The sequence below is a fragment of the Sylvia atricapilla genome, chromosome 1 (assembly GCF_009819655.1).
Source record: "Sylvia atricapilla isolate bSylAtr1 chromosome 1, bSylAtr1.pri, whole genome shotgun sequence".
In the NCBI taxonomy this organism is placed as follows: domain Eukaryota; kingdom Metazoa; phylum Chordata; class Aves; order Passeriformes; family Sylviidae; genus Sylvia; species Sylvia atricapilla.
Window position 1 is genome coordinate 4,976,676 of NC_089140.1, and position 8,347 is coordinate 4,985,022.

At 43.9% G+C, this 8,347-nt stretch overlaps 1 long non-coding RNA gene across 1 annotated transcript; it reads left to right on the forward strand.

Annotated features, from left to right (window-relative positions):
- Positions 1–284: 284 nt before the first annotated feature.
- On the forward strand, positions 285–4,297 carry LOC136362626 (uncharacterized). Its single transcript, XR_010743831.1, has 3 exons — positions 285–1,048; positions 3,304–3,477; positions 4,081–4,297. It is a non-coding gene; the product is annotated as an uncharacterized lncRNA (long non-coding RNA).
- Positions 4,298–8,347: the final 4,050 nt, after the last annotated feature.

Below are 8,347 nucleotides of genomic sequence, written 5' to 3' on the forward strand. Positions count from 1 at the left end.
TCACTCTGCCTGGCTTGCTCTGCAGCCCAGCAAATTACGTTTTACAGCAACAAGAGAATCCTCTGAAAACTCAGTTTCTTTCCAGGCCTAACAAGGGAAGGAATGGCAGAAGATAAACAGCTGGAGAGATCCCCCAGGCCGGACCTGCACAAGCTGATCAAGTTAATATATCACTGTTATCATGGCACAGGAGCGTTGGGAAATCGTGAGCTGCGCAGGAGGTCACAGATCTGCCCACAAAATGTGCTGACCTTTTTCCTGGTTGACGTTACTGATGACACCCAATGGCTTAGGAAAGCTCGTGGGGCACTCACTGAGTGTCACCATGGATCGGGGCTGTCTCCCAGACTACGTCAAATATCCATGTCTGGAGCCCTCTGAGGGCAAGCAGCTGGTGAAGCTCAAGCAGTGCCACCTTAGGTGTCCCCTACAGATGGGATCCACGTCCAGCTGAAATCACAGGGCTGCTCTGGGACATCCGAGAAATGTGGATTTTCCCAAACAAACAGGAATTGGGAACCCACGGGAAGCACAAGAAGGGGAGATGACGCCAAGGGGGTGGTGAGACACCTTTGGTTAGCAGAGATCTCTGAAAGGCTGTACTCAGAATAACAGGGTGTAGATGTGATGATTCAAAGGTAAACCGTGGCTGGAGACAAGGCATGGTGGGATGAGATTCAGCTCACAGGCAAAAATAATAAAAAAACAAACCAAACCAAACCAAAACAAAACAAAACAAAAAAACCCTAAATGTAGCCATTTTGTTTGAATTTATTGCTGCACTACCTGTAGGTGCTGCCTGGAGAGGGATCCCACTGGCCCCAGGTGAGTGGTTACCTTCAGTTATGTTGCACAGATGAGGTCTTTATTCAACATTGATTTTTTTTTCCAAAGGAAGGATGTACCTTTATGCTGGCTCTTGAAACCATGCCAATGCACCTTGACCCTTTAGGTCATACCTGTAATTAACCTGGTCTACTTCTGAAGCTCCTCCTCCACGGAAGTAAGATGATTTTTCCAATCAAGGAACAAATATTTTATTCTTCAGGTAAGGAAGAGAGGAATATGTATAGGAATATATATTTATAGGAATATTAATTCTAACTGTCAAAGTTGCTCTAAGGAGTTTTAAGACGTTCCCAACAGCACATAGGAATGTGGGGAATACCCCTCTGAGACACCTCTGAGTCCTTGTGCTCTCCTCCAAATTAAAGTTGCTGCTGCTCCCAGGACAGCTGAATAAATCCTGGTGTGGAAAAGCAGGAGAAGCTGGCAGATATCCAGCACCAGCTTCTGCCATGGGAGGAGTGTCCTGCTTTCCAGCAGATGTTTGACTTTTACAGCTCCTGAGCCCAGTTCCTTTATCTTCCTAGGACATCTCCAGCTACTCTTTTCCTGCCTGAATTTAACAGAAGCAGGGATTGAACTGCGACTATGCAGATTGTTTAATGTGCACATAAAAAGCAGCAGATTGAGGAGAAAATCCACATGCATGTACACACACACACATGTGGGCACAATACATGCTAAAAATGGCCAGCTTCCTAAGGCTGATATCAGTCACAGTCCATAAAAAGTTAAAAGAAATAATTTAAGGGCAAATGCGACTGATGATTGCAAGTTCAGTGAAGCATATTTTGCCTCTTCCCCAAAATGCATATGCAGGACCTATAGGGTAATGTCTGGGTCACCACTGACACAGTCAAAGAAAGTCAAAGAAAAGAATAGGTTATTTTAACAATGAGTAAAAAAGAGGAGTAAGAAACTGTAGGATATTGATAAAGGAGGCAAAAGGACAGAGAGAAGAATTGTTCAGTGACTAGCTCTGTGCTGTACTGGTGAAACAGCCCAGTGACAGAGTCTTATTGTGTGTTGAAAATTAAATACCTCCGCTCCACCAATACTTGTTGTGGTCATTAAGCAGCAAGTGACTCAAACTAAATGGATAACTTGAACCCCAGGATTTTCACCAAGCTACCCAAGAGCTATTAGTATTGAATTTCATTATTTCCAGAGTGTCTGCGAGTTACAATTGGAGACTGTATCAATTCTAGCACAATAATAAACCGCTGATAAGTACATCAGTTCAAATGTACCAGATTAATAAAGACACTAATGTAGTCAATACCAATCAGCACTGGTTCATGGAAAGGAGATCCTGTCAAAGTAAACTTACCTTTTCCCTGTTGATAGGGACAACAGTGCTAATAGAGTTGGCACTTTATAAAGGTATCAGTAGCAGAAGGTATTTTAAGCTGATTAAATCCACTTGGCATACGTAAAATCTGTTAAGAACTGGACATTTGATAGATCTCAAACTCTAATTGCAACAGGAGACAGTTCATTGAGCTCCTGTGCTTCCAGTGGTGTTTTGCAGAGTTGTTTGGGTCTCATACTTCAACCTCTTTCACTGGTATTCTGGAGAAAAACATGTTATTGCTGTCTGCAAGTGATGGGGAAATCTGGGAACTGCCAGAGAAAGAAGAGATTGGGGTAGTGGCACCCTGGATTGGTTGCTGTGCTCATTGCAGTCAATCAATATTTAATATATATTGCACATCTATCTTTTGAGCAATGAAGATTTTCTGTTCACATTTACTGTGCAGCACAGCGTCCCAGGAAGGAAAAATTTTGGAGAATACCTTCCAGGGGTTTAGAGGGCAAATTGAAGAAATATTAATAAATTGGAAGGAAGTCACAGGACTGGTGGAAAGATTTAAATACATATCTGGCTTGCACTGAAAGGCGTAAAGAGCCCTCAAGGTTTATAGGAAAGCAAGGAAACAGCTAAGGGGTGGCTTGATTCTGGTAGGGCATCAAAAGATGCAGAAGGATATTCTGACATGGGCAAATTGAGATTGGACATCAATAAAAAATGAGATGGACAAATTTGTATTAGAAACAATATTCATTTGATCGTTTATTTTTCCAACAATGAGAACTGTCAATCCCAAAAACAATTTCTAAGGTTTATATTTGATTTTCCATCCATAGAATTATTTTTTAATGACATGTTTTTTCATTTTTCATATTTCACATTATTTAAGTGATAAACCCAAGAATTATTTCCTCCAGGCCCTACAATGAATAAACCTAAATAAAATGTAAATTTGCCCAGATTCCAGGAGATATCTGAGCCCATGAAGTAACCTACTCTGCCTCTTAGACCTGCCATGGAAAGCCAGGATTGAAGCAATCACCTGATGGAAAATTCAGAGCTAAAGCAGTTCTTCTGCAGGTCAGTCTTTATCTGCCAGGTCATGGACATTGTTCTCCACTGTGTTTTGTCACTCTGCCTTTCAGGTTCTGCAGGATTTACTTGGATTCCACGGTGTGCCTGAACCCCTGGATGTGTTCACCCAAATGGAAGAATAGAGGAAATAAATCTGGAGTATTTCTGCCGTGTCCTCCAGTCTGGCTCTTCTGAGTCATCACTTAATGACATATTTAATCACAATAATGTTTTCCCTAGTCCTGGTGAGACTTACTTGTGTGCTTTACTTTTTATTTCACCAGGCTGACCTACTATTTAATGTAAACCAGGTACAACCTGGAACTTCCTCCCTCTGAGCTCAGATAAATTTATCTCCTAATGCCTTAATGGTTACTGTGTCACAGGCAAGAGCAGAACATGATAGCTGGATTTTTTTAATTAATTAGTTTGTCAAGCTTATTTTAACAAGAAGAAACCTGAGCCTAAGTTTGCCTGTCAAGCAAAAAATACTATGGCTAGGTAGATTTTCCAAAGCATGAAATTCAAGAGGAGTTAGGTTTCCTTTTGTGCCTTTGAAGAGCTCTCCTTCGTGTCCAAGAGCTTCATCTTGGCTGAAATGCTCCAGGCACTTCCCCACAGCCATTCCTGGGATGTTTGGCTGTTTCCAGGAGGCCCCATGACCAAAGGACTCCCGTGCTGCCAAAATGTCATGGTGCTTATTGCAGCACCCCTGAGGTTCATCCCCATTCTTTTTTTTCTTTTTTTTTTTTTTCCCATATTTAAAGACTCAGTCACAGAAATGCCTTTGGCTACACACTGGGAATCAGACCACAGCATGATGACTCTGACCTATTTTCCTGTCACAGCACATGTCTGCTTGACAGCACTGCCTCAAGAGCCCTGGAGTTTTCCAGGCAGCTGGGCTCAGAGCAAGGACAGTGGATATTTGACAGTGGACACTGGGAATGGCCTTCCAAGCCTCTTCAGTCAGTCCCAAACAAGATTTGAATAAAAGCTGCTGTGGTTTTAATTAGGTGAGCAGGGTCTGGGTAACTTGCATGTGATGCCCATAGAAAACATTTTATTTTCTCATTCTCAGCAGCGATTCCAACAAAGCTGCTTTGCTGCAGGAGGAAAGGGAAATTCTCCACGTCACCAGAGCATCCCAGGATCCAAAGATATGGGGGGACCTATTGCAATACCACCTCAGATGTTCTTGGAGTAAAGCTCATCAGAATGGTAGAAAAACTAGATATTTATATTTACTAGTTAAACTACTTCTATTAAATAGGTGACTCACTATGGGCAGATGATGCAAACAAAGTTACGTGAAAATGCTAAAACAAAGTCTGGAAACATCTTATGAGAGATTTATCGTGGTTTGGGTTGGAAGGGACCTTAAATATCATCTACTTCCAGCCCCCTGCCATGGCAGGGACACATTCCACTATCCCAGGATAGTCCAAACCTCATCCAGCCTGGGATGTGGCCTTGGACACTTCCAGGGATGGGGCAGCCACAGCAACTGTGGGCAACCTGTGCCAGGGCTTCACCACCCTCACAGAGAAGAATTAATTCCAGAAAGCCAAGCTAAACCAAAAACTTTCTTAGTTTTAATTTCTTCCACTGCTGCTGCTGCGGGGTAGGATGCTAATTTGCTTTCCAATCTCAATGAGCCTTGCCTTGTATATGTGTCTTAAAACCTTCTATTGTCCTTTTGAGAGAGAATTTTCAATGTCAGTGCTCCTTAAAACATGAAAATTAACCTCAAGAACTGCCCTACCAGATGAATCCAGATGCTTCTCATGCAGCACATCCTCCCTGACATGCTTCCATTTATGTTCCTTCTCCCTTTTTCCTAGCATGCCTTGCCCTGATTGGAAATTGAAGTGCAGAGTCCAGCTTGGAAGCTCAAGGAGCCACATTTTGCCATCTTAAATTAAATTAAATCTCCGATCCCTTTACAGAGAGCCCAGCCAGGTTCAGTGGGGCCAGGAGACAACCATGACACATCTACAAGCTGGGACTTTCACACATTACAGACTCAGGAGCACACCCCAGGTCCTAAGGAGTTTCCAGGCAGGACTGAGGAAGAGCAAGGATTGAGATGAAGTGCAGCAAAGGCGAATTTGTTCAGCGAACACTGATGTATCATGTATATTTTATTATTCCCGCTTTGTAGGATTCTCATAGGATTTCCTGGGGGGAAAAAAAAAAATTATGCAGCACATGAATATCCTGGGCTTGTCAGACTGCTGGAAATGCTCTGTATGGATGGGCTGAGCACACAGAACATCTGTGGCTGGGGCAGGCTGAAATCCCAGGCAAGTGTCTGACATCCCAAACACACGGAGCCTTGATCTCCGCTCAGAGACACACGAGCTGGCTGAGAAAACCTGGGGAAATATTAACCTCCCCCATCCCTCTCTCCTTTTTATTTCCTGACTTTGAAGTTTTATAAGGAACCAAGACATCAGTTTTTGAGGATTGTTAGGGGGGGAAGGGAGTCCATTGCCACTGGCCACAGCTCAAGGAAGGCTTTAGGCACATATCTGATGTTTTTTGCCTAAATGTGATGCTAATTTAGCTGCCTATTTTCCTTTTAATATGGTTCTTTAGCCTTTAGGGGCCAACTTTAACTCCAGTCAGAGAGTTTGGCTGTAGCTACAGCACCAAACCAAGAAGGGCCAGATTGACCCAGACCCACCTGGCCCTAGAGATAGATACAAGAACATGGCTCATATCCACAGAGTTACCTCCTCCCTGACCCTTCAAAACATCCCACAGAGTGGTCTCACCTGTGAGGTCACACCCCTGGCCCTTGCCATGCCCTGAACAGTGCCCAGATGGGAGCCTGAGCACGGGCCAAAAGCGATGCCAGGGAATGAGAAGTGTCTTGATGCTCTTGGGAGGGTGTTTGATCCTGCGCCCAGGCTCTGGGGAGTTACCAGAGCAGACCACCTACTACCAAACCTCATTCAAGTGCTGCCATCACCTCCCTTCACGAGGCCCAGGAGGATGCAGGAAGCAGCCTGCCAGCCCAGGGGAGCAGGAGCTCCTTTGGTCTGTGCAGTGAATGTGCCCTGGTGCCCACACGTGTGAGCAGCCTGGATGTGACCTGAGTTCAGCTGTCCTCAACCTCTCCTGATAAGCTGTATCTGGGGTAGAAAAGGGTTCATTGCCCTGTTTATACCTGATGGAGACCACCTGGGAAGGCAGAGAAACCCCATCCCACACATCTCTCCATTTCTCCACCTCCCCTGGATTGCACCAGGTGGGTTCAGTCCTGCTCTGCTCCCCTCTGCAGCTCAGTCTGGGGGTGCATATCAGTGACTTCACTCTGCCAAGATGATGGAAGTATTCTGCCTTGAGGCTCAGCCTGCTATTTCTTCATGGTATTTTCTAGTGAGAGTATTTATTAATATGCCACCCCTGCCTCTATTGTATTCTGGAGTGGGGAGATGGATGTTGTGTTTTCATTTTCAGTTAGACATGAAGACTCAGCATGAAAAGCTTCAAACTTTTCATCTCTAATGCCAGAGGAGCACAGAGGGCTGTTTTTCAGAGCCAGGCTGGCTAGGAAGCCTTGGGAATACACGAAGCTATTTCAATACTTAGTGAAGAAACATTCAGATAATAAGGAGAATTTCTTTACCAGACCTTAAACTATGTTTTCCACTTGATGTCTAAGAAAACAGAACCCTTTATTTTTAGATTTTAAATTTTGATTTCTTAAGGGCTCTGTCTAGTAGGACATGCAATGTAGAAATAACTCATATGGCTTCTAATGATGCCAGTGTTATATGTAAGGTTTTAAAGTCCTTGCCTTATTTATTGAAAAAAATAGGGTTTCAACCTGCAGCTGTAGCCCCATTTAGCCTGCCCACTTGCATCCTGCTGCAGCAACAGTGTGGTTATTGATGTGTTAAGGAGGTATTGGCAATTTGGATGATATCTGTGCTCTTAATGCTCTATTCTGTGCTTCATAAGATCTTGGGAATTTTATGTTTTATTGATGATTTTTTTTGGCCTTTCTGAAGGTGGAAGAAAGCTCCATAACCTACCAGGGAATCATCTGCAGATTCAAAAACCAGAAGGCATGAGCAGGACTTAAAAAGTTGAAGATTTTCTGTGAAAACCTTGTGATTCTTAAATCAATCTTTTTCCTTTCAGGGGGGCTCCTGATGCTGAGATCTGACATGACCACAGGTGGATTTTGCTTTCAGTGAAGAAGGGATAAGGCATAAACTGAGTACCTGCAACGGGGTGATCTGCTCTCAGCTCTCCCAGCCTCACTGCTGAGGGACAGGAAAACTCAGTTCTGGCTCATTATGGACTTGATGGTATCTGCCTTGTAAGTTACTAAACCCATTTTGTTCATTTTGCAACACATCAATTTTATGGCTGAGGTTGAAGTATTTACTCGTCCTTGGGGTTTGCAGTTGTTGAGATACAGGATGGAAAAGCAGCCTGTATGTAAAATGTGCCTGAACTCTGCTATCCATTCAACAGAGAGTCAATAGTTCAGGAGTTAATTCATGAGAAGAAGGGAGTAAAAACACACCAAGGTCAGGATCTCATGACCCACAGGCTGTCTATAGCTCCATCTGAAAGACCTTGTAATAGATAGGTATGTGGCTTGGAAAAGGCATGATATTGTGGTTAAGCGAGGCATTTCACAAGTTTTGTAACATCAGACTCCTGGCAAACCTTCTCGAGTGCATATCACATTCAGATCAGAGCTCTCTGCAGGATGGGAAACATTAGGGTGATGAAGGTTTTAAATCTCATGGCACACAAATTGATACGCCAGAAAAATATTTACAAGCCAGTGAGTGTCCCATGAACTCCTGCCAAAGGTTTTTATCTTCAGGAGCTGTGCTGATTTACACCAGAGCTCTGGTGCTCTCTGTGCCCTATCCCAGGAGCCAAGCTCAGGTAGTTTTTCCCAGTTGCCCACTTGCTGCTGCTCCTCACAACGCCGTGAGATTTGTGTGGTGTCAGCACTGACAGCCAATTTCCTGCCTTCCCCTCAGCTCAGCGCTGCTGTGGTGCAGATAAGGTTCAGGTTCCCAGCTCTGCAGATCCCAAAGTGCAACAGGCTCACCTCCAAGTGGGGTTTCAAGGCATCCT